This window comes from Pinus tabuliformis, chromosome 7 (assembly GCF_031772625.1).
Source record: "Pinus tabuliformis cultivar Carrire ecotype Pingquan chromosome 7, CPIR1, whole genome shotgun sequence".
In the NCBI taxonomy this organism is placed as follows: Eukaryota; Viridiplantae; Streptophyta; class Pinopsida; order Pinales; family Pinaceae; genus Pinus; species Pinus tabuliformis.
The window spans coordinates 851,066,371-851,090,516 of record NC_142293.1 but is presented as its reverse complement, the minus strand read 5'-3'; positions in this window follow the sequence as shown (position 1 = coordinate 851,090,516).

The window sequence follows — 24,146 nt, the reverse complement described above, 5'->3', positions numbered from 1 at the left end:
TGAATATACTGGAAATTTTACTGGCATACTCTCAACTGCTTCCCTGGTACTGCTTTCCGTGGTATCTTTTGAGGCAACTCTTTTGGGTGCCATGATAACAGTGACTGGTGGAGAGAAGTGCTCAACAACTGTGGTACCTGTGGGAGAGAAGAGGAACTCGGCAAGAATAAATTAGCTTTTGTAAATCCACTTTCAAAGATGGATCAAGAAGAAAACCAGTGCACCGATGAGAGAGACTGTGCACTTTTTATGAGCAATGGAGGGAGACTAGCTGAGGGAACTATGCATTGTGCAGTCTTAGTATCTAGTGATGCAACCTGAGGCTTGAGACTGTGCAATGCATAGTTCAGCCTAGGAAGTGACAGGGAGAGACTACACATTGCACAGTCTCAATGGCCAAGGTGCTTGGAATGAGCCCTAGGATTGTGAAAAGTGTAGTTGGGCTAGCATGTACTATGCATTATATTGTCTCATAGGCCAAGCTCTTAGCTTGAGCTTTAGACTTGCGCAATGTCTAGCTGGGAGAGGCAATGCATGGCCAAGTGAAGTGTAGATATGCCCAGTGGGGGTGTAGGAAAAATTCATATCTAAGTGATAATGCAAGTTAAAGTATAGATCTAGGTATGGATAGATCAATGTAAATCAAGTGCTGAAACTCATGAAATGGAAGGAAAAACAAATGTGCAAGGAGAGTCGTTGAAACAACGATCACTAGTGTGAAAAACAAGATAATTGTTGTGACACTTATGAAAGGTGAAGGAAAAACTAAATCAACATTTCTACAAGCTAATATAATTTAAAAAGCCAAAAACCATGAAGAGAAACAAGAAAAACAACACCCGTAGAAGTGAAATGACAAAAAGGGACTTGAAAAAGTGGCAAAAGACGACAAAAGAAAAACTTACCCAAAAAAGCGATGCAAAATCCACCGAAGGCTCCTTGATATCTTTGGGAATGCTATAGCTCTAAGATCTAATGTACAAATGAGTTCTAGAGGCGCCAATTAAATGGATTTCGAAAGATTATGGTTTATGACGTGCATGCCTAAAATCGAGGAAAAAGTGACACTTGGCAAAAATTTCTAAAAATAGGGACTATACCACATTTGGGAAACTAATAATGAATCCCTATATTATAGGGATTTCTTTTTCACCTTTTTTTTTTTTTTTTTTTGGGGAAACTTGCCATGCACACTGCCAAGGAAGATTATGCAATTCTAGAGAGTTGGGAAACTTCCCGACTCAGTGCATTGTGCAGTTTATGAGCACAAGTGATGGATTGCACATTTTATGAGCTTAGTGTTGGGTTGCCATCCATGAATACACAATTCTCAAGCTCAAGGCTAAGCTTCCATGAAGGATTGCACAGTTTCCATCATTAGGGTTGGCTTGCCTTCCAAGATTGTGTAGTTTCTGGAGGCAATTAGCCCATGACTTCTACAAGGTCATGTCGGAAGGTTGGCTAGTGACTCAAAAATATCAGATAAGTATGAAAACAAGCAAACACAAGCACAGATGAAAAGGATAAGTCTTAATCAAGTCATGAATACTTGATGCCAATTAAAGATAAGCTTGTGTAAATAGAAGGGAGGGCTCCAAAATCGAAGCATAGGAACATTTTTGGAGGGTGTTTGTAGCAGCTACAACAACAACCTAGATCCATCTTAACTCTGGATCATGTTGAGAGGGATCAAATATCTCAAGATGAAAACCTACCTTTTTGAGTGAAAAACTTGAGGAAAAGTTTGCACCTCAAGGGATCTCAAAGCTTGATAGATCCAGAGTTAAGATGGATCTAGGTTGGTTTGATATATATATATATACACTTCACACCTTAAATAGGTTATATTCCATAAGAATACCATTGGCAAAAGCATAGGTTGTAAATTTTATTTTATTTTAATGATTAATAATGATTTTATTTTATTTATTTTTATTTTTATGTAATTTGACCGAGTCAATATAAAAGGACATTACAAATCTCTTCCATACTTATTGAGAAGTGTAGCAAGAAAGGCTCAATTTGACTTAACCTTTGTCAAATTGAATAAATTTGAAATTTCCATGTCAACAAACAACTTGGAGGCAATTAACTGAGGTGATATGACTCTTGTCACTCAATTAGCTCATTAAATTCGAGTTAGAGGGCTTGGAGTTCAGTTATGCATGTGTGATTTCTAATTTGTAGTAATGCAATTCAATTATTTCCAGTTGTATTCAGTTAAACTAGTTCTAACTATTGATAGAACTAGTTGGAGGTTAGTTGTGTAGCGAGACAATAGTATAACTCAATTATCATCCAATTAACTGATCAATCAACCAAAAATAGCTCATGCATGCAAGGAATTCAAATTTTTTAGTTGTGATGGAGATTCCAAAGCAATGTAACATGAATTATAGACTAGTCTTGAGTGTATAGTTGTTTCATGCAAGTAATGATCAATCCTTGGGAATTGAAAAATAATTTTGGAGGAAATTCATAAACAATATGGTCCATATTCCTTAGGATTTGCGCAAGGAAATAGGAGCTCAAGTGGAGGCATGAATTGACTAAGTCTGGGTCAAAGATTTTCATTGAGAAGAGAGAACAATTATTCACTTACAGGTTAAGCTCAAAGCGAGCAAGGAATTGTAATACATTCTCTATTCATTTGATTAATGCAAGTAGGCTTAAGGGGTTTTTATCAGTTGGTTTCCCCTAGATAAATCTATGTACTTATGTATGTGATTGATGCTTGTTTGCGAATGTTGTTTTAAATTGTGAATTAATTTCTGCAGAGTAGTAGAGTATAGTTTTGTCTCTTGATTTAGATTAAATTTCTTGAGTAGTTGTAATTCTACAACCATATTTCTACATGGAAACAGAGTAGGATTCACATTATAAAAATAATTTTGAAATTGTTCCTTAGGAGGTTCAAATTTGCAGCTTCAATGTAGCAGGATTTCCTTAGAATTGGGAGAATGGCCTTCAATGGACTGAGATTAGAGTATGCCTTGGAAGACATCTCACATTTCATTGCCTCGAAGAATCACATGGAAGCAATGCTTGATGACAATGGATTGCTAGAATATGTCAAGACAAACATTCCAAAACTAGGATCAACTGATCCCTAGAACCTAGCCCAATGGAAGAAAATGTAGCCAAGGCGAGGAGAATAATCCTGAGGGTAGTGAAAGACCACATTGTCTCAAATATCCATGGGAAAGAAACTCCTTTCATAATGTGGAAGGCACTGATTGAGCTATTCGATAATAATAGTGATCATAGAAAATGTTCCCTCAAATACAAACTTGAAAACATTAATATGTAGAATAATGATACTATTCCACAGTATCTGACCAGATTTACACAAGTTTGGGATGCGATTGGAGGGGTTGATGTGAATGTTGTAGAAGATGACCCGGTGAGACGAGCTCTTCTAGGCCTTCCCAAAAGCTAGCATAGCTATTGGTGAGCTCCAATATTGTAGCAATGATGCTACAACTCCTGGGACTCCCTACTTTAATGTTATCAACCCGGTAGTTCGTAAAAAACTTGGAAGTGACAGTGCTATATGCACAAGTACTAGCTCTTATTGCAGGCTATCACTTGAACAACTGGCACAAGTTCGCTAGGAGCTTAAGCCAACTTCTATGAGTTCTCAGAAGAAGCTTTTAACTGTGATGGATGAAAGCTAACTCAAAAGAGGCTAGTATACTTGTAGAAAGGAGATGAAAGCTGGAAGGAAACGTAAACCCTAGCAAACCCTAGTTTTACCGACTAACCCTATTTGTGCAAGAAAAGAGATGTAAACTAGTAAAATGGATGCCATTGACTCTTGGAAAGGTAAAATGCATGTGTTTAAGCTACTTCTGAAGGAAAATATGGAAAAATCATCTTTTTGTATTTTTGAGCAATTTTATGCAGAATTATTATGCTTGTGTTTTAACTATTTGTGACTATGCAGAGGTTTAGAGGCAAAAGGAAATGAAGTGGGCATTTGTAGGAGGTTAGGAAGGTGTGGAGAGGACCTAAGGAGTCCCTAGCACCCTTTTGGAGATTTCCACCGTGATCAGACTTTGAAAAATTGCTCACATGAACTTCTACAGGAGGCTACAGGGGATCTACAGGAAATTCTACAAGAATTTCTGTAGGAACAGGCTGAAAGTGGTTTTTAGAGGGTTGAAGGTGGAAAAATGGTGGGAAAGTGGAAATGAAGGATGGATAGAGATGTCAAGGGGTCTAGGACCTGGTAAATGAAGCTCAGGAGTGAAGAAGATGGTTGGATTTGTTCAAAGGTGAAGGAAGCAATGTTGCACAAAAATGTAGAAATTAGGGCAAGTTGGGAAAGTATGGCGAATGAGTGAAGGAAATCTTGAGAGAGAGACTAGAGCAGGTTGTATGATGGAGGAAGGATAGGTTGGAGTGTCTTACAGGTGTTCTACACACTTCTTTCCAAAACTGACCCAGGCAAAGACTAAGAAAACATACTTTTATCTATTTTGACCTAATTCTGACCTAGAAACTAGAAAAGTGATGAACAGAAATTTATAGATAGGAAGTCATGCAAGAAAGCTATGGAAACTGAGCAAGAACATATCTAAGCATGAAAACACAACTGATATCAACTTTTCCAACTCAAAATCTAACACTAGCAATTTCATTGGAAGGCAAAAACAGTGTTTTTGTGGCAGCAAATGTGCCTTGGTCTCAATTCATGGTCCCAAGGAGGGAGAAAGGAGATCAAGGCCTGCTTGGTAGCCTTTTTGTGGATATTTTTTGTTATCAAACTATCAAATCAACCTGAAGCAAGAACAAATATCTTAATCATCAAAAACAACCTAAGTGACAAAGCAAGATTCAACATAAATAACAGAAATTATTCTATGAATGCAGTAAAAGAACATAAAAGTACACAAAGGAGGTACTGGGCGCTTGGATTGGGCTCAACCCCAAGAGCTATAGCCCCCTAGGAAAGCTCAGTGCTGGTTCAAAGTTGGATTCATCTTCATTGATCAAAAAATAATACTTACATCACAAAAACTGCCTGCAAAAGAAGCTCAAAAATGAGTTGATTACAAGGCTGCACTAAAGTGAAAAAATAGACTATCAAATGGCTAAACTACTAAGGCTTGAAGCCTTTGTATTTATGCAAGTGAGGACTCCAAATAGTCCTCCTAAACTTTAGGAACTCGGCTACCTAAACTGCAGATAACAGCCACTTCATTGGACTTGCTCGGCTACCCCTTGAAATCATCTTTGGTGGGCTGTTGAACTCTGAGCTGTTGGTGGAGAACTCGAGGAAGGGATCATTTAGTGCAGGAGACACCCATCCTATAAATCCTTAGCCTTGTTTGTTCGAATTTGGCTGCCAATCTGCTCATAAATGCCTGGTCTTGGTCCAAAAATGTCCAAAAAATCTTCAATAAACACGTATTAGACTTTGTGGTAAAGTGACTATTCCCATTCACTCAATTAACTTAAATATATTCAAAAGAATGCATAAAACTATGGAGAATGGTGGATTAAATGAGAATAATAGGCAAAATGAGCCCATATAGTTACCCATTTCTGGGGCTCATCATCACCCCCCTGCTGAATGTGTTGCTCATCCTCTGAGCAACTAATCCAGTTCATCATCTCTGATTGCTTTGACTGCCTCTCTGATATCCTAGGCTTCTGAGGTGGTGTTCTCTTCTCTATCATGAAAACCTGCCTTTCTGTCCACTTCCTCCCATTGCTTTTGTTCCTCTTCTTCCTTAACCCCTTCTAACAGCCCTAGCAGTAGTGGAGGGCTGAACTTAAGGCCAATATAGTTGGCTTTCAAGTTTTGCATTAATTGTTTGTATAGGGGTACTCTTCTCATAGCCTCCCTCATTCTGGTTGGGGAGTGAAATTCTCTTATTTTCATACTATGGGACAATGTATTCCATCTTCTTGTGCAAGCATGAAGGCAGTTATCACCAAACAGTCTTTCCATATCTTCAAAGTGAGCAATGGCCTGTGCTTGCCTTTCAACATAGTCAGGTGCAATGTGAGGGTTGTCTGCAAGGTGCCGATGGGCATATATGAGAGTTGAGGGATCTTCTGGTTCTGCCCTTATCATGAGTGGCTCACTTAGCTCCCTGGTCATAATCTTCTGAATCTCTACTGCCCTCTTTTCCTCATGGCTTAACCAAGAAGCCATGGCCATGAGTTGTAGGTCTCCTAATGCAGTGTTTGGGTCCCATAGATTCATGTTAGGAAGTGCCAAGTTGTGTAAATAGAATTATGCTAACTTGGCCTTATCTTCAACTGAGCTATTGTCACACAAATGCATAAACTGATTGTAATTCTGGAATTGGATGGTGCCCCTTTGGGCCAATGTTTTAATTTGAAATTGTATCCATTGGTCTTTAAGATATAATGCATAGGATTTAGCAGGTTTCCTACATTGCAAGGCTTCTATTGCCTAGCTGGCCATGCAGGCCATTTGGGCTTCTTTTTCTTGTAACTACTGTTTTAAAACCTGCACTTCTTCTGCTGCTTGAGACTCCTTTTCTTGGAGCAGTTTCATTAGCATCTCAACATTAGCTTGTGGCTTTCACTCTTCCTGCTGCTTTTCGGTTGTTTCCTTGTCTTCTAGAGGACCTTCTTGCTGCTGCTGCCCTCTCAAAATGGACAGCCTATCTCCCTTATGAACTTCTTGTAGCTGTAACTGCTTTTTCAACAGTTCATTCTCTTCCTATAGCTAGGATCTTTTACTGCTTTCTATGTGCCTTACCATGGCCAACTCCGCTCTTAATTCCTTTAGCTTGTCCTCCATGTGGCCTATGTCCTCAACTCCTTTATATTTGGCGATTTGCATCCATGTGTGGGTTCTGACCCTCTCTTTTTCTAATTCGAAGAATAAAGGTACAACAAATTTCTGTGGGATGATTTTCCCACCCTCTAGTAGATTGTAAAAGGAGCCCAAATTAGGCTAAGGGGTTGGTTCAGGTATTTCTTTGGCCTTGCTCTCCCCCTGTGATTGTTTGTCTGCCTTCTCATCCAATTTCTCAGTTTCTTTTAACTTGGCTAGAGTTTCTTGTAGAGATGTTTCAACTTCCTGTAGAACTTCCTTTGAGTCCATCAACTTGACTCTCTCTTTCCAGGTGGAGGTTTTGGGGCTTCCTCTTTCATAGGTGATAGATATTTTGGAAGGAGACTCTTCCTTCTTTTTAGTGGGTGTGTCCTCAATGACACTTGGTTCCTTTGATGGTGGCTAGGGTTTGCCCACTTTGATCCTTGTACTTCTTCTAGCTCTAAAATACATGGAGGTTTTCCTTTTTCTTTTTCCTTTTTGTTTTGTAGGTGTGTTTAATGCAGCAAGCACAGCTACTGCTTCCTTTGCCAACATTTCAAGGGATGTTTCTTTCAGTTGTTCCTTTCCTTCACTTCCTGTAGCCTTGTCTATGTCCACTGTTTCTGCTTGTGTCACTGATATCTCAGGGTGTGTCTTTTCTTTTTCTTGTTGGGTCCCTGCTGTTATCACTCAGATTTTCCTTGAAGTTGTTGGGAAGAAGAAATGGGTCTGAGGTAACCACAAACCAACTTTTAGGTATAGAATCTAGCCAATCTATACCCAGAGAGGGCTTTCTCTTTAAGTTTTAGCTTTGTTTTGAAAGATATTAGGCTACTTGTGAAGTTTTGGAGGTTTTGATTGAGTTTGGGTGGTGAAATTCAATAGCAGAGGGATAGGACTGAGTAGTTTAGGCCATTGGGCTAATGGAGTCAAAGAAGATGGCTTAACTGGACTTGGTTTCTTAACAAGGGATGGTTTCACAGGGCAAGGTAGCTAAAAAGGGAGCAAATAGAGACTTAAAATATATGGAATGGACTCAAAAGGGATGAAGGGAAATTAAGAATCCTTCAACATATTTGAAAGAGGGAACATGAATGATTATAAAAAAAGAGCAACTAAGAATTCTTTACTAAATAATCAAAGTGAATAAACTAGGAAACAGGAGCAATTAATAATTCACTACTTATACTAGTTCACAGGAAAACATTAATAATAATAACGATTGAAAACAGATTGCACTCAAGCACTTTCTGAATTATTCTTTTTCATTTATCATTCAGATATAAAACACAGTTGATATAATAAACAAGAAAACTTTAAAACATGAGATATAGAAGACTTATTGATCCGGTGTTTGACTCAAGAATCCTATGAAAAGTCCTTTGCATCAATTATTCATCCAGCTAGCCATACAAAATTTTGTCCAACAACACTTTATTCCAAAATAATAAGTATTACAGCAATGTCTAAGAATCCGCCCTCAATACTCCAATTGAGGGAGTATTTATACAAAAAAAATTACAAAAAATATCTCATAACAGAGTGAGATATATTCTAGGATGACTATGAATAAGTTACAAGAAAAATAGATACAAATGGTCTCGTAGATAGGAGAAAAGGAAAACTGATGTTGTGATGTTCCTATTCTTATGAGTGTGCTGGAGGCAGGCCCTATGATTTGGCTTGCTGTTGTCTTCCTGGTAATTCTATTGTTTGCCCTATTTTCACTGTTACTCTTTAGCTGCTCTGATACTCTTCGACCTGTTTGATCTCTGTTTATCCTTTTTTCCATTACTTATTGCAGTAAATAACCAAAATTTGCCCAAGGATAATTTACAAAATTTCTAACATTTCTTCCCACCATTGTGTTTCTGGTATTCTGGTTCTTTGAAGTTTTCTCAGGGTCTCATCAGTTTCGGTGTACTTGAAAAATGTAGGCTGGATTGGAAACAAGTGCTTTATCTCATGCTCAACATAGAATAAGTTCTCTAGACTGTCATAGAGAACTCTGCTTGTAGGCAACGCTTTTGATGCTGATGCACTTGATGGATCTGCCTGGTTGCCTACATATTGATTTAATTTCTCCACATAGTCTATATGCCCCATTAATTTGTCATTAATAACTAAAGAACTAGGCAACCCTTTACTCTACAAAATATCAAATCTCTTCATGAAAGCATTAATTTCTTCCTACATATCATGGCACCTTCTTTCCAAATTTTGCATCAGAGTCCTCTTAGTAAAAACCCTTTTGACTTCTAGAATTTTTCCTGTTCTGTCTTGAATGCCCAGTTCTTCAAGCTAGTATTTATTCTTTGTATTCAAAAACTGTATGAGTCTGGTGGCTTCCTCCAGCATATTTCCTAAGTCTACCCTTTCCTTTTGAACCTCTTCTTGAGCTGCCTTTACTAAATCAATTTGCTCAAAAATTATTTGGATTGATGGCCAAACATCATTTATTGACTGAGTGATGTTGACCTAAAGAATTTCCTAATTTCTGTCAAAGGTTTCTCAAATGTGAGATCCTTTTCTAATGATTTCACTTTGTTTTCTAACCCTTTAATCTCTCTTGTCTTTTCGGCAACATTTATTTTGAGAGATGATACCTCTGTTCTAAGTTGGCATACTATTCTTGTACCTTTTTTAACTCTGAAACTTGTAGTTTCATGTCCTCCATTTATTTTATTAGTTCCTCTGTGCTCAAATTGGCAGTACTATCATGTGTTGTTCCTGTTGTTGTTGTACCTGTGACCACCTCTACTGTGGTTGCTGGAATGTTTGGTGCCAAAGCTATTCCAAGGGATGAAGGGACTGCAGTTGAGACTACTGGTATCACATTGGGAGGCTGAGAGGTTGACTCTCCCTGCTTGTCCTTCAATGCTTTTTTCTAGTTCTTGCTCAGTCTCATTCACTCGTTCATTAGGTTTTAAGAGCAAATCCATCAACTCTTCTTCAGATTTTTTCTTTATGATCTCAGCAGTTTATGGATGCCTTGAAGGAGGCAGCTTCAGCTACTTCCTTAAGGCAGCAATATCTTCATCTTTCTTTTTGATTAAGGCTTCTGTAGCCTTTACATCTTTGGGATCATGACCCAATCCAATAATTATTTCTTCTAAAGACTTTATTCTGTTATCTTTGGCCTAGGAGGAAGCTTTATCCAAATGTAGTTGGGCAGTTGTGTTATCTAAAGAATTTTCTAGCCTTTGGGCCATCATAGCCTTACTAGTCAAGGTGGAATAAATCATTTCTCTAGTTTGTTTGTGCAATTCAATTTTATCCAAAGGATGAATATCCTTTACTATGACCTCAAAATTGGTTCTAAGATAGTCTACTGCTGATTGAGGTTGTTGCACTTTAGGTTTGAAATAGCTCATTATCATCTTACCTTCCTTGATGTTGTAGGATGACATCAATCTGTTTTGATTTGTGAGAGCCATTTTCAAATATTGATTGTAGACCTAAAGCCTTAATGGATAATTTCTGGCTTTTATTTCTATAAATGTCTTTTTGATATCTAAAGTGTCCTTTCCTAGTGGTCTGAAAGATGATACCTCTGCACTTTGTTGTCTCTCTAGCTCCTTTATCTGAGAGTTAGTAGATGTCCCACCTACTGGGAAAGTTTGTTGGCTATCTACTCCTTCTCTCCTCTGACTATCAGTAGTCTCTTCAACAAATTCTTCTTCTGAAAGGGGATTTAGCCTTTGCCTTTTGGTACCAGGCTGTCCTGAAGGTCCACTGGCAGGGGTAGCTGTTTCCCTGTCTCTCTTTTTATTTCTTTCCTCATTTAGAGGAGTTTTCAAGATTGGAGGTTCTCCCACATTTCCCTGAATGGGAGGAGTGTGCATTTGGGCGTGCTCCTTGGAAGTTTCAGGTTGCTTAGACATTGTAGATTTCTTTGAGGCTTGAATGATAGTTTCTAGTTCCTTGCCTTTGTATGTTCCTGTGGCTGGTATGCTGGTTTCCTATGAATGCTGCTGAGAGGTTCCAGCTATAGAGGGACCAATCTTTGATATTTGTACCTGCCCAAAAGAATCCAGGTCAATTTCCTTCTCAAGATCTCTCATAACATTTTCAATATTGACCTATTCGCTATCCTTTTCTACTAGTGTCCCTTCCCTCCATTCATCCATATTTGCAAATTGTTCAATCTCTGGATTCCTATAGTGAATGTATAGTGACAATCTGTTCTTCTTTCTTCTATCACAGATAAAGCTGTTAGGTTCATATGGTATCCACCCAAAACTCTTTTGTAACTTAAGATGATCTTCTAAAAGTATGTCTTCTTCTTTCCATGCCTCCCTACTATTATAGACAAAAGGGCCTAACTGATTCTTGATTCTAAGCTGAGCTTTCTTCTTGGCATTATAAAAATGGACCAGGTCTAAATTTATCATTTTCCTGAAATATTCCAATGCAAAGAGCCTCGTTGGAACGTACTTTGGTAGCTTAAAAGGGTAGAGCTCACACCCATATATCCTAATTTATGTATGGTTCTTGTATAGGTACCAATCACCTATTTTGTACTGCTTGGAGAGCTGAAGGATCTTTTTAATATCACCACTAATTCTGGGAGGGGATACCCCTTTCAACAAGGTGGTTGCTAGGTGAACAAATAGGTCAATAAATTCATTATAGGAATAAGGGGTTTCAAAGGAACTATGGATGACTGCAGACCAGAAGATTATAGACCTTGGATTTCCTCTGGTGTCAAGTTTCAAGATAGGGAATGGGAAATTGTCTGACTGATAAAAGAGCATAAGATGGTATATAAAGGTGGAGTACTTGAAAACTCTTTCATTTTCCAGTCTCATGTACTGGTCATGAATCTTGTCAGCAATGTAGGAGGCAGAGTAATATTTGATGGTAGGGGGCTGTCCAAGAGTAAAAATTGACAATAGTACTAGGGTTAACTCATCGACAAATTCACTAGTATTGAAACCCATTATTGATGATATGATGTCAATTATGAGTTGTCCCATATCTGTGAAGAAAGTTTGCATGTAAGGAGGTGGGCCATTAGGTTGATGCTTTGGCGACATGAAAATTTGACAGAGGCGAGTGCGTTCCTCTTGGGATAATTTAATTGATTTCTCAAGTAAATCTCCCATGGAAAGGGGAGTCAGGGCTTGACTGAGATGAAACTGTAACATTTCATTGATGGATTGAGTAGTTATTGGAAAGAGGACTGTTTGGCTTGGAGACATAACTGCTCTGCGGTTAGGGTCATAATTGGCATGGCATTGGTGAATTATATCAGGGAAAACATGGACTGAGGGGAGAAAATACATGGGAGGGTTAGATTCCCATAGTCCTAGGATGTCAGAGCTATTCAGATAGTTATCTCTACTTTGGAAAAAGACTTTAAGCTGGTTTTTATCAGTGGATAAGTCTTTTATCTGAAAGTCTTTATCCACAAGAGGTAGATAGTCTAAATCTTTATGAGGATCATTTAAGGGTGCAACACTTAGGGCCACAGGGGTTTCCATTTCTGGTTCTTGTGGATTCATAAAGGATTTTGGATTTTCAATGAAAAATAGGTAAACTAACAGGTCTGGGAACTTATATGGTGAAACAAAGACTGAATTTGCAATGAATTTTGGCCTTTTTTGTGGAATTGCAGTGTAAAACGTGAACTTGCAGGGTTTCGGTGGAAATTGGATAAATACCTGTGTTCGAGGAGTGAATAGTGCAAAAACAGGTGCAGGCAGTAGCTAGCAGGTTCTGGACTATGTCGGCTGCAAGTTTCTTAGCAAGGTGGCGGTTGGAAATCTTGGACAGTTGACCTCGACGTTCTTTGCATGGAGCACAGGCTTGTAGTATAAAACAATGAAAATGGCGTTCGTTTTTTTATTAACAAAGTTAAGGTTGGTGGGGGTTTTCTAGTTTTCAGGCAGATGATGTGTGCGAGGAACGAAATGATGTTTTTGTCGTATTCGGGAAAGCGGTAAGTGGTTTCATCGCACAGCTTTTGGAGATGGGCGGTATTTAGCCGGGAGCCAGCAATTCCACAAATCACTTGATGCGTGGCAGAGGCACTATGCGGAAACCTCTTGGTGATCGCGCGTTAACGCGCGGTCACCAAGGGTTGCGCAATATCGTTAATAACCGTTGGATGTGGAGAGCATGATCGGACGACTAACAGGAGGTGCGATGTGGCAGGGTTCAACAGCGGCAGGCCCAACACAATTAAGAATTAATTAATTGTATCAGGGTTGATGCGATTGGCTAGGAGAGTTATTAATTAGTCCGGATGACTAAATTAATCCTCATTAAAGGTGGTAGGGTTGGGTTCTTAATCAACTACAGGTTAGTTAATTAATCCCATTTATTATTCATTTTATGGTTATACTTAACCATCGGGGTGGGATATGTAATAATTTGGGGTTTTACATAGTATAATAATACGGGTGTGGGTATTTTTCTTTTATTTGGGAATTATATAATAAAACATTAATAGTTAATATGACCGAATGAATGGGAAAGCGCTAAGTGCAATGTTTTCTGAATATATTTCATCATATAACATATTGACTTAGGCTAAAGTGTATAAAAGGGTTTTTATGAAGATTTATTTAAATTTTCCTAAGTAAAATAGGATTTTACTTAGGAAAAGACTTATGAAAGTAAATGAATGACTTATGGATGGTTTTAACTATTTAGGCTTTTAAATTATTGGACTGAGAGTCTGGTCCCTCCAGAGGTCAGAGAAATGCTCTGAGCCCCTCTGATTTTCAAATTCCTTAGTACTTAGGGGGAATTAGTGAAAATTTAGGGAAAGATGAGAAGGGGAGTTAATTATTTGACCTTGCCTCACTTGAAATGCTTCCAGTGTAATGTCTGCCTCACACTTGTGATGAAAGTAAAAATTAGCACATTGTCATTATCCATCACATGTAATTCTGCAACATCATCTACCTACCCAACCTACTTTAACCTAACATTTTTTCTTCTTTATTTGGGTGCACTTAGACTGGAAAAACCTTATCACACTTTCCTTTCTTTTACATGCAGATATCTGTCTAAGTCTAACCTTATTACATCCAAGGGCTCAGATTAAACTATTGAGCCCCTTTTATTCACTCTACCTATCTACTTATCTGTCAAGTTTAAATAGTTTGGTCAGATTTTATTCTCTATCTCTAAAACATAAAATTCAAATATGAACTAGCCAAGCTTAAGTCGTTTGATTGTCATCAATTGTGGCATAAATTAACAAGTTGCACACAATTGTTTATTGCATAAGAGTAAAAGGTAGTGGCATTTAGACTTGCAGAGTTTCCTTGGTCTTTCTTTTGGTGGGGTTCATTTTCTTTCACTTTTTTGACCATCTTATTCTTTTCAACCTTTGATTTTTCTTTTAGGGCATACCCTCTTTACTTTTTTAAAATTTTTTGATTTTTTGAAAATATTGAAACCTTTGCAACAAGGAAAGGTATGAACATATTCATAGCTCATCAATTCAATCATGAAATATGACAGCTATTGGTATAGGAGCATAACACCTGCCTTGGCTGTGGCAGTCTTCTTTTGGGCTTTCTTGGCCTTTTTCTTCCCAACCTTTGTCCTTTTTCCCTTCTCTATTTTTTATGTTGTCTCCTTTTCTACCTTAGGCTCAGCAATCTTGTCAAATTCCTCTTTTTCCTCCTGTTCTTCCTTTGTTTTACCCTCTGCTTGAATGTCTTGTGCTCCCTCATCATTGTTCTTCTCAATTTCTTCAGTTTTCTCCTCCTCATCACTATTGGATGGGATAATGTCCTCAGTCAAAGTTCTGATGTCATCATCCCTGGACATATTTCTAAAAACTTCCCAAGCTATGGGGATAGTATAGGTGTGTAAGGCATCTTCCACCAACAGTTTGATGAGCCCATGGTGGGCCAACTAATTTGGTACCCCTGCATTTAGCTTTGTGCCACATTCAATCAAAGACTGGATGAGGAAATATGAGAGGCTCAGTTTTCAAGCTGGAGGCAAGTCCATTCCATACCTCAATTCATGCAACAACCTGAAATGATAACCATAAATTATGCTGAACCTCCCTTCACATGTGATATACTTCATTATTTGGTAACTGAATTCACTCCAGAGAGGAGGCAAGCTTGTCCTTCTGACCCTATTTTTATCTTCTACTGGATGCTCCTCAGGCTGAAAAAATGTTTTCTTAGCAACTTGTCCCAATGTTTTCTCCTCTTTGTTCCAAGGGAGCCCCAGTGGGAGACCGATAATTCCACTGATGAAATCAAGTGTAAGTTCTAGGGTCAAACCCCTAAAACTAATTGTGGCATGTGTCTTCGAATGTGGTCTTAGGGACATCAAAAATTCTTCAGTCACCTCCTCATCATATCCCTGAATTTTGTCAAAGAAGGATATCCAGTTTTCCTTAGTGAAGAGGAACACCACCTCATGGTGCTCATGCAATTTGCTAGAGTTTAAAGGTTCTTTTCTCATGAATCCTCCTGGCATGGTGTTGAGTGCTTCTTTTTTTTGTTTCAACCAGAAAAAAAATGCTTAGGTGAGAAAAGCAGGCAACACTGAAACATAGGATAGCTGAATTCTATCTTTTCCTAAAATCAAAGAAGGAATTTCCCATGTGCTTCTCCTTACAACATCAAATTGCAATAATTCCCCTATTTTAAACTGCTGTTATCTTGAATTTGACTTTCTGTTTTTGAAAAGAAATTTTTTTTACAGAACAGAGGATAAGGACACAGGTTCTTTTTTCAGCAAGTAGATAGATATGAAAATTCGTTTTTTTTTTTCACAGACACAGGCTAGCCTCTACTATTGCATGTATCTTCCTTACAGGAGAATTTGAAAAAGGAGGAGGCAGATTTCAGAGAAGAAAACAGCAAACTGTGTAGGCTCAGGGAAAATATACAGGCAAACTTTCACTTTTTTCAATCCAATGCCGTGTTTAATTCACCACCTTACTCAAAAAATTCATATGCAGAGAGGTTTTCCTGAGCCTACCTCGTTTTGAGCTTGAATTTCGACGAAAATCCTGGGTTTTCCTTTTGCAGAGCTGTTCTCTGCTTTTCCTGTAGAAATCTTCCGGCTTCTGTAGAATGAAACAGTGCTTCTGTAGAGCCCAATAGGCGGGAGGGTTTTAAAAAACTGGGAAAGGACAACTGGTTAGCTGCTCTGGAGTTGGTAGGTGCGTACTCTAGTGGAGAACATTGTGAATGCAAAATGAACAAAGGATGGCGAAGGCCTCAACTGAGCTGTCTTTTAACTGCTGGTGTGATTCATGGTGAGGAGATGAGGTGACCAGATGGGTACGTTATCCCCATTTGGACCATTGGTCCTACGTCATGGTCATAATGTTTCTGCATGCTGTATGATCGCCATCACTTCCCTTACTCCCATTATCCGTCACCACCACTACCAGTCCCGAATGTTTTTTCCTGAATGGACATACCACACATGCTAGCTGTGTATCTGATCGACAGTTTTGAATTTGATGAGGATTTTATTTGAATTCCACAAGGATGTGTAACTGAACGACGGTGGCCATTCCAACGATTCCATTCAATCGTAACCATTCCCATAGTCATGTAGCCTTGAAATATGATTCATGCAATCGAGGAATAGGTTTAGGCACTTACCTGCTCAGTCGTGGCTGTGTTATGCATATTTCGGATTTTGGAACCCATTTCTTTACCGTTGTTACTGCTTGCGCTTTGCATGCTCGGCCTTGGGCTTTTTCTGATGATCTCACATTCAGATAGAGCTCCTTGCATGTTTCATATGCCCTACTTTGCTGACCCTGTCTCTGGAGTATGCTTTTCAGAGGGATCAACTGCTACAGGAATCCTGTAGGATTTCTTGTAGCTGCTTCTCCTTCTGAAATTCAAGCTAATATCTGAGTAGGGCTACAATGGCTAAAGAATGTCTCAACTGACAAGGAATCATAGATTGAAGGTATCAGGTAGGGGTGAGTGAAAAGGCTGCTGCTTTTATTTGTCATTAATTTTTATTTTTATTTTTGCAGCATGAAGGAAACAAAATTTCTGTGTGTGACTATGCAGGGACATAAAAACGAGTGCAATGAAGGTGTACAGAGATGGAAAGGCGACATGGGGCAATGGATGGTGGCATGGAGGTTCGCAGGCCTCATAGATAGATTTCCAACCTTCGGGTCCTCTTCTGAGATTGATTTTGGCTTTTCTGTAGTTTCTACAAGATCCTCCTGTAGAAGATACAGAGTTTCCTGTAGGATGTGAAATTTCAGACCAAATGAGACCAAATCTTGGGAAAGGGTAATGGTGATGGAGGAATGGACTATGAGGGGTGCATGTGGCCTGGTCATGTCCTTTGTCTTTGTCTTGTGCAATCCTCCTAAAACTTGCAATGACTTTCCTGCAACCTACAATTTATTCAAAAGAAATTATGTTTATTTTTATTTTTTCTTTCTTTTTTCTTTTTTTCTTTTTTTTTTTTAGTCTGAGACAGCTGGGGTGCCTCCAGGAGGTTTTCACCCTCACTATCTGCCCTGGGCGCCTCCAAGAGGTTTTCACCCAGGGATCTTTTATTCCTTTCTTTTTTTCTATGTTTTTTTTTCTTTTTTTCTTTTTTTCTTTTTTGCTCATGGTGTAGGTGGAGTGGAGACAAGGACCTGCTCCACTACCTATACTGATTTACCAAGAGTCTCAATGAACTCCTTCTTGGAAAGGGGCTTCTTGTAGATCTTCAATCTATGCCCATTGATGAGCATGGGGATGGCTTCTTCATCAATGGTTCGAATAAGGACTGAACCATTGTCGTTGCATGTTTCCACTATCTATGGTCCCAGCCATTTTGTCCTTAGCTTGCCCTTGAAATCCTTGTATCTTGAATCATACAGCAGCACCCAATATCTTAGCTGAAATTGTTTTTCTTTGAGGTGCCGGTCATGCTATATCTTTCTTTGAAGTTGGACTACCTCTGAGTGGAGAAGGGCCTACATTCTTTGTTCATCTAATCCATTTAGCTGAAGCAATTTTTCCTATTGTGCATGGCTGAGATCTAGGTCCAGTTGAGCTGCCATCCTCAATGTGTTATATTCAAATTCTATGGACATCAAAGCCTTCTTCCCATAGACCAGCTCATAGGGTGTGAAACCTGTTGTAGTTTTCCAAGTAGTGTTATAGGTTCAAGTGCCCTCAACCAAGTGATCTGCCCAATCTTTTCTGCTGCTACTCACTACCTTAGTCAAAATCCCTTCCAATGCTCTGTTAGTAACTTCCACCTGTCCATTTACTTGCGGATGATAAGGGGTGGGAGTTCTGTGCTTAATCTTGTGATGAGTGAGCAGGTCTTCAATCAGGTTAGAGGTAAACTGACTTCCTTGATCTGTGACTAATTCTCTTAGATAGCCAAACTTGTAGAAGCTATTTTCCCTCAAAAGCTCAGCTACTTTTTCTTCTGTTGTTGCTTTGATTGCCTTTGTTTTCGCCCACTTTGTCAGGTAATCCATGTACACAATGATGTAGGACTTCTGTTTTGAAGTAGGGTTGATAGGACCCACAAATTCCATGCCCCACTTCTCAAATGGCTCGAAAGTTACTTGAGGCTGCAAGGGAATCTCATCCTTTGGAGTAGGTTTCCTCATCCTTTGACTTCTGTCACATTGGCTGATATATCTCCTGACATCTTAATGAAGAGTGGGCCAATAGTACCCTACCTGCAGAATTTTGAGGGCGGTTCTCTTTGCTGCAAATTGGCCCCCACAGGGCCCATCATGACAGGTTAGGAGGATATCAAAAACTTCCTCCTCCCTGACACATTGCCTCAAAATCTAATCTGGGCCAAGTTTAAAAAGATTGCCCCAAATCCAAGTGAATGGGTCACTTTTCCTCACAATCTTGCTCTTCTCTTTTGAGGACAGGTATGGTGGAAACTGTGCTGAAACCAAATAATTTGCTATATCAGCAAACCATGGAGAGAGTAATGAAATAGCAAATAGGTGTTCATCTGGCATTTGATTATCCACCATCCCTTCTTCACCTGCAGGTAGATCTAGTCTTGATAGAAAATCATCAACAACATTTTCCTTACCTAGCTTATCAACAATGGTCAAATCAAATTGTTGCAATAAAAGTAACCATCTAATGACATGAGCATTTACATCAGGTTTATTCATCAAATACCTAATTGCAACATGATCAATATGCACGAATGTTTGATAGCCAATGATGTAGTGTCTGAACTTGTTTAGGGAATGGACTACAGCCAGGAGCTCTTTCTCGGTTACAGTGTAGTTTAACTCTGCCTTGGACAGGTTTTTACTAACAAAATATATGGCATACAGTAGCTTCTCTTCAACTTGTCCTAAGGCTGCTCCTATATCTTTGTTCGAGGCATCTGTGTGAATGTGGAAAGGTAGGGCCTAGTTTGGGCCTCTCAAGATTGGGGCAGTTATCAGCTTACCTTTCAAAGCATCCAGAGCCTCTTGACAGTTGTCAGTCCATATGAACTCAGCATCTTTTCCTAAAATACCAAACAATGGAGAGGCTAGCTTGCTGAAATCTTTAATGAATATTCTATAGTATCCTGCTAAGCCTAGAAAACTCTGAACATATCTTACCTTTTGAGGAGGCAGGACCCTTTGGATGATAGCAATCTTGCTGGGATCCACCTGTAAACCTTGCTGAGAAATTGTATGACCTAGCATGGTCCCTTCAGTCATTAGGAATTCACATTTATCAAGACTAAGGGACAGGTTCATTTCATTACACTTGGCTAAAACTTTCCTCAGGTTAGTCAAAGCTTCTTGGAAGTTAGAACCATAAGGGGTAAAGTCATCCATATAGATTTCCACTGAGTCATGAACTACCTCAGCGAATATACTCAGTACTGCTCTCTGGAAAGTGGCAGGAGCGTTGCATAACCCAAAGGGAAGGACCCGGTAGGCAAAGGTACCCCATGCACAAGTGAAAGTGGTCTTATCTTGGTCTTCTGGGCTGATTTGGATTTGATTGTACCCGCTAAACCCATCTAGGAAGGAAAAGAACTTCTTCTCTACCAGGCCATCTAAAACTTGATCTATGAAAGGCAAAGGGAAATGGTCTTTATTGGTGGCTTTGTTAAGTTCTCAATAATCTACACAGATTCTCCACATCCCATTTTTCTTGGAGACAAGCACCAAAGGAGAAACCCATTCACTGTCAGAGATGGGGTAGATGAATCCTGCATCCAGCAACTTTTGCAGTTCTTCTTTGACAATGTCCTTAAGGGCTGGATTCATCCTCCTTTGAGGCTGCCTGACTGGTTTACAATCCTCTTTAATGTAAATGTGATGAGTACAGACTGAAGGGTGGACTCCTTTCATCTCCTTATAGCTCCAAGCAAAAGCATCCAAATGGTTGTTCAATAAGCTACACAGCTCTTTCTCCTGAGAGGTGGATAGGGATGAGTTGATATTTAAGGTTCTTTCAGAGCCAAAATCCACATTCTTAACTTGGAGAGAGGTCGGATCAGCCACACAGAGATCAACTAAAGAATTGGTTTGGGTTTCTTCCACCAACTCTTCTAATGGTAACACATTGGGGGGTGGATTTTGAATCAAATTCTCAATAAGATCATCCTCGGTTTGAGGACCTCCCCTAGTGGCTTCCACTGTGCACAATGGTGTGAAGTAGACTTCATCCTCATCTTCCTCTTCCAACTAGAGAGGTAAGTCATGTTCTAGCAGAGGTTGGGCAGGAGGATATAGGACTAGCTGTTTGGACATATGCCCATTCTTGATGGTCATGCTCCCAGCTCGACAACTGATGTAAGCATCTATAGTAGCTAACCAAGGCCTCCCCAAGATGAGGGAATACCCAGTGAGTTTTTCCTTTGGCTGAAGAACCAAGAAGTCAGCAGGGTACTCCCAAGAATCAATGGAGACCATGACATCTTCCACAATCCCCTCAGGAGTCATAGTGGAGCGGTCTGCCAACTACAATACTGTTGAGGTCTTTCTTAGGGAACTCTGAAGGTTGAGTTTAAGCATAGTGTCCCTAGTCATTATGTTAATGGCAGCCCCTAGATCAATCAAGTGTGGGGGATTATGGTGCCATTGATGTGGACATTGACTACAGGACTCCCAGGGTCCAGATATTTTGGACAGATTACCTATCCCAACATCAGGTCAGACAGTTGTCCTATGACATTGATAGTTGGGGCATCTCTCTTGCGCCTGCCTGGGTGCCTGAAACACTTCTCTTTGATCAACTTATTGTAGATTGGTACATCTTTTATGGCCTGGAGAAGTGGTATTTTCACACATAACTGTTTAAGTTCTCCCAGAAGTTCAGTTTCTTCTGGGGTTGGTTGCGTGGTTCTAGTTAGTCTCTCAGGAAAGGGTGGAATGGCTTTGGGTTCACTTTCCTGTTTCTCTTCCTCATCCTCCTTAGGAGGAGGTTGGCTATCTGGGAGGACCTTCCCAGATTGTAGGTTGATATTCTGAATCTCCACAGCATAGGTAGGGCATGTTGTTTCTCCAGTATATACCTGTTGGGCCTGTCTGTTTTTGGGGTTTGGGTTCAGTTGAGCAGGCATTTGGGGTTGTCTTGAAGGAGCAGGACGTAATGGTTGTGGTTGCACAGGAGGTGGAGGTAAAAGAGCAGGAGGAGAGTTGTATTGGGGCCTCCACCCTTAATGAGGTGCATTCCACTGAGGTTGTGGTTGAGAGTGAGAATGAAACGAGTGAGCAGCTGGTTGAGTATGGTATTGAGATGGATATGACCAAGGAGGCGGTGTGGACTAGGAAGGATGAGCAGGGGGACCCCAAGAAGGCATGGAAGTGGCTTGATTGGGGTTGTAATAAGTCTCAGATGTCCCTTGCATTCCTTGATGGTAAGGTCTGGGTCCATGTGGCCTCCTTTGGTTCATGAAGTAGAGTGGTTCAGTGGCTCCTTTAGCCCCTTGGTACATAGCTTTAAATCCAGGCAAGGAAGGGCATTGATTTGTAGGATGGTCTTCTTCATAGACAAAACACACTTCTACAGAGTGCAATGGACATTCGTTCCTAGGATGCTTTCTAGTGCACCTGGGACAAAAGATGGCCAAAGCCCTTTCAGCTTCCTCTTACTTCTTTTGGATTCGCAAGGTATCCATTTGCATGGTAAGGGTCTATCTCACCTCGCTTTTGAAATCCTCCATCTGATTTGCAAATTCATTTTTAAGGAATGAACTAGGTAAGGGGGTACTGGCTAAGAGTTTACTTCCCCTACCTCTCTTTCTGGCTGCCCTAGAATAGTTCCTAAACACAGTCTTTATGTCATCATAAGGTAGCTGGTAGATGTCTCCCCCGGCCAGCAAATGGAGGGTATCTAGAAGGTCTTCAGGGACTCCTCTGAGTAGAACCAACTTCAGAGACTTGAGGTTAAGTGTGCACCTAGCCCTTTTATAACTGAGTTGAAACCTCTCTTCATAGTCTTCTAAAGATTCATCACTTCCCATGGTCATTTGAAAGATTTCTTCCTTTGTATCCTTTGACCTACAGTAGTCCCGGTATTTGTTGTTAAAGGCTTGCTGCATCTGAGCCCAAGTTGTGATACTGTTTCCAGGTAGCCCCATGAACCAGCATAGTGCTGCATCCTTGAGGGTAGAGGGAAAGAGTTTCAACTTTTGCTCGTCTTCTGCATAGTCATAAGTTCGACAAAGGACAACAAACTCAAACAAGAAGGTATCAGGGTCTTTAGTAGTCAATCCATGGAAGTGAGGTAAGGCTGAGGGACTTATGTTTTTCATTTTTATGTCCCTATTGGTCTCTCGGATGGGAAAGGCACCTTCTACTCTCTCCCCATTTCCTCTACCGTTTCTGTTTTCAGCCATGGTCTCAGGAGGAATGGTTTCTTGCTCTTCTTCTATTATAGGATCTTCGTATATCTCTGGAGGTTCACCTATAGGTTCTTCTGGATCACTGCCACCAAAGAAGAGAGAAGGGTGACTCAGTGATGTGGTGGGGGTGTTGGGTCCGAATTTTCTTAAATTGTCTCTGTTCCTACGAGGCATGAAAGGAAATCTCTTTTTTTTGGGTGATTTTTATTTCTTTTCTCTGCTTGTACTTACAAAAACTGAAATAGATTGACCAAAAAACTACAACTAACGAAAATCTATCTTAATGAAATGAGAATGCAGAATTGAAATGGAAGCAGGAAGGGACTAATCTATTTTGCTGAAATGAAATTGCAGAATTGAAATGAAAGCAGGAAATAGCTAATCTACGCTTGCTGAAATGAAATTACAGAACTGAAATGAAAGTAGGAAATGCTAATCTACGCTTGCTGAAATGAAATTGCGGAATTGAAATGAAAGTAGGAAATGTCTAATCTACTTTTGCAGAATTGAAATGAAACAACTACTTAGCAGAAGGTTGCAGTAGGAAAATAGAAGAAAAGCAGTAATCACAAAATACTCTGACGCTTCCCCGACAATGGCGCTAAAAATATGGTGAGCTCCCGTATTGCAGCAATGATGCTACAACTCCTAGGACTCCCTACTTTACTTTTATCAACCCGGTAGTTTGTAACAAACTTGGAAGCGACGGTGCTATATGCACAAGTACTAGCTCTTACTGTAGGCTATCACTTGATCAGCTGGCACAAGTTTGCTAGGAGATTAAGCCAACTTGTATGAGTTCTCAGAAGAAGCTTTTAACCGTGATGGATGAAATCTAACTCAAAAGAGGCTAGTGTACTTGCAGAAAGGAGATGAAAGTTGAAAGGAAACGCAAGCCCTAGCAAACCCTAGTTTTACTGACTAACCCTATTTGTGCAAGAAAAGAAATGTAAACTAATGAAATGGATGCCATTGACTCTTGAAAAGGTAAAATGCATGTGTTTAAGCTACTTCTGAAGGAAAATATGTAAAAATCATATTTTTGTATTTTTGAGCCATTTTATGGAAAATTATTATGCTTGTGTTTTAACTATTTGTGACTGTGTAGAGATTTAGAGGTGAAAGGAAATGGAGTGGGCATTTGCAGGAGGTTGGGAAGGTGTGGATAGGACCTAAGGAGTCCCTAGCACCCTTATGGAGATTTCCACTGTGATTGGACTTTGAAAAATCGCTCGCATGAACTTCTATAGGAGGCTGCAGGGGATATATAGGAAATTCTACAAGAAGTTCTACAGGAACAAGCTGAAAGTGGTTTTTAAAGGGTTGAAGGTGGAAAAACAGTGGGAAAGTGGAAATGAAGGATGGATAGAGATGTCAATAGGTCTAGGACCTAGTAAATGAAGCTCAAGAGTGAAGAAGATGGTTGGATTTGTTCAAAGGTGAAGGAAGCAATGTTGCACAAAAATGTAGAAATTAGGGCAAGTTGGGAAAGTATGGCGAATGAGTGAAGGAAATCTTAAGAGAGAGACTAGAGCAGGTT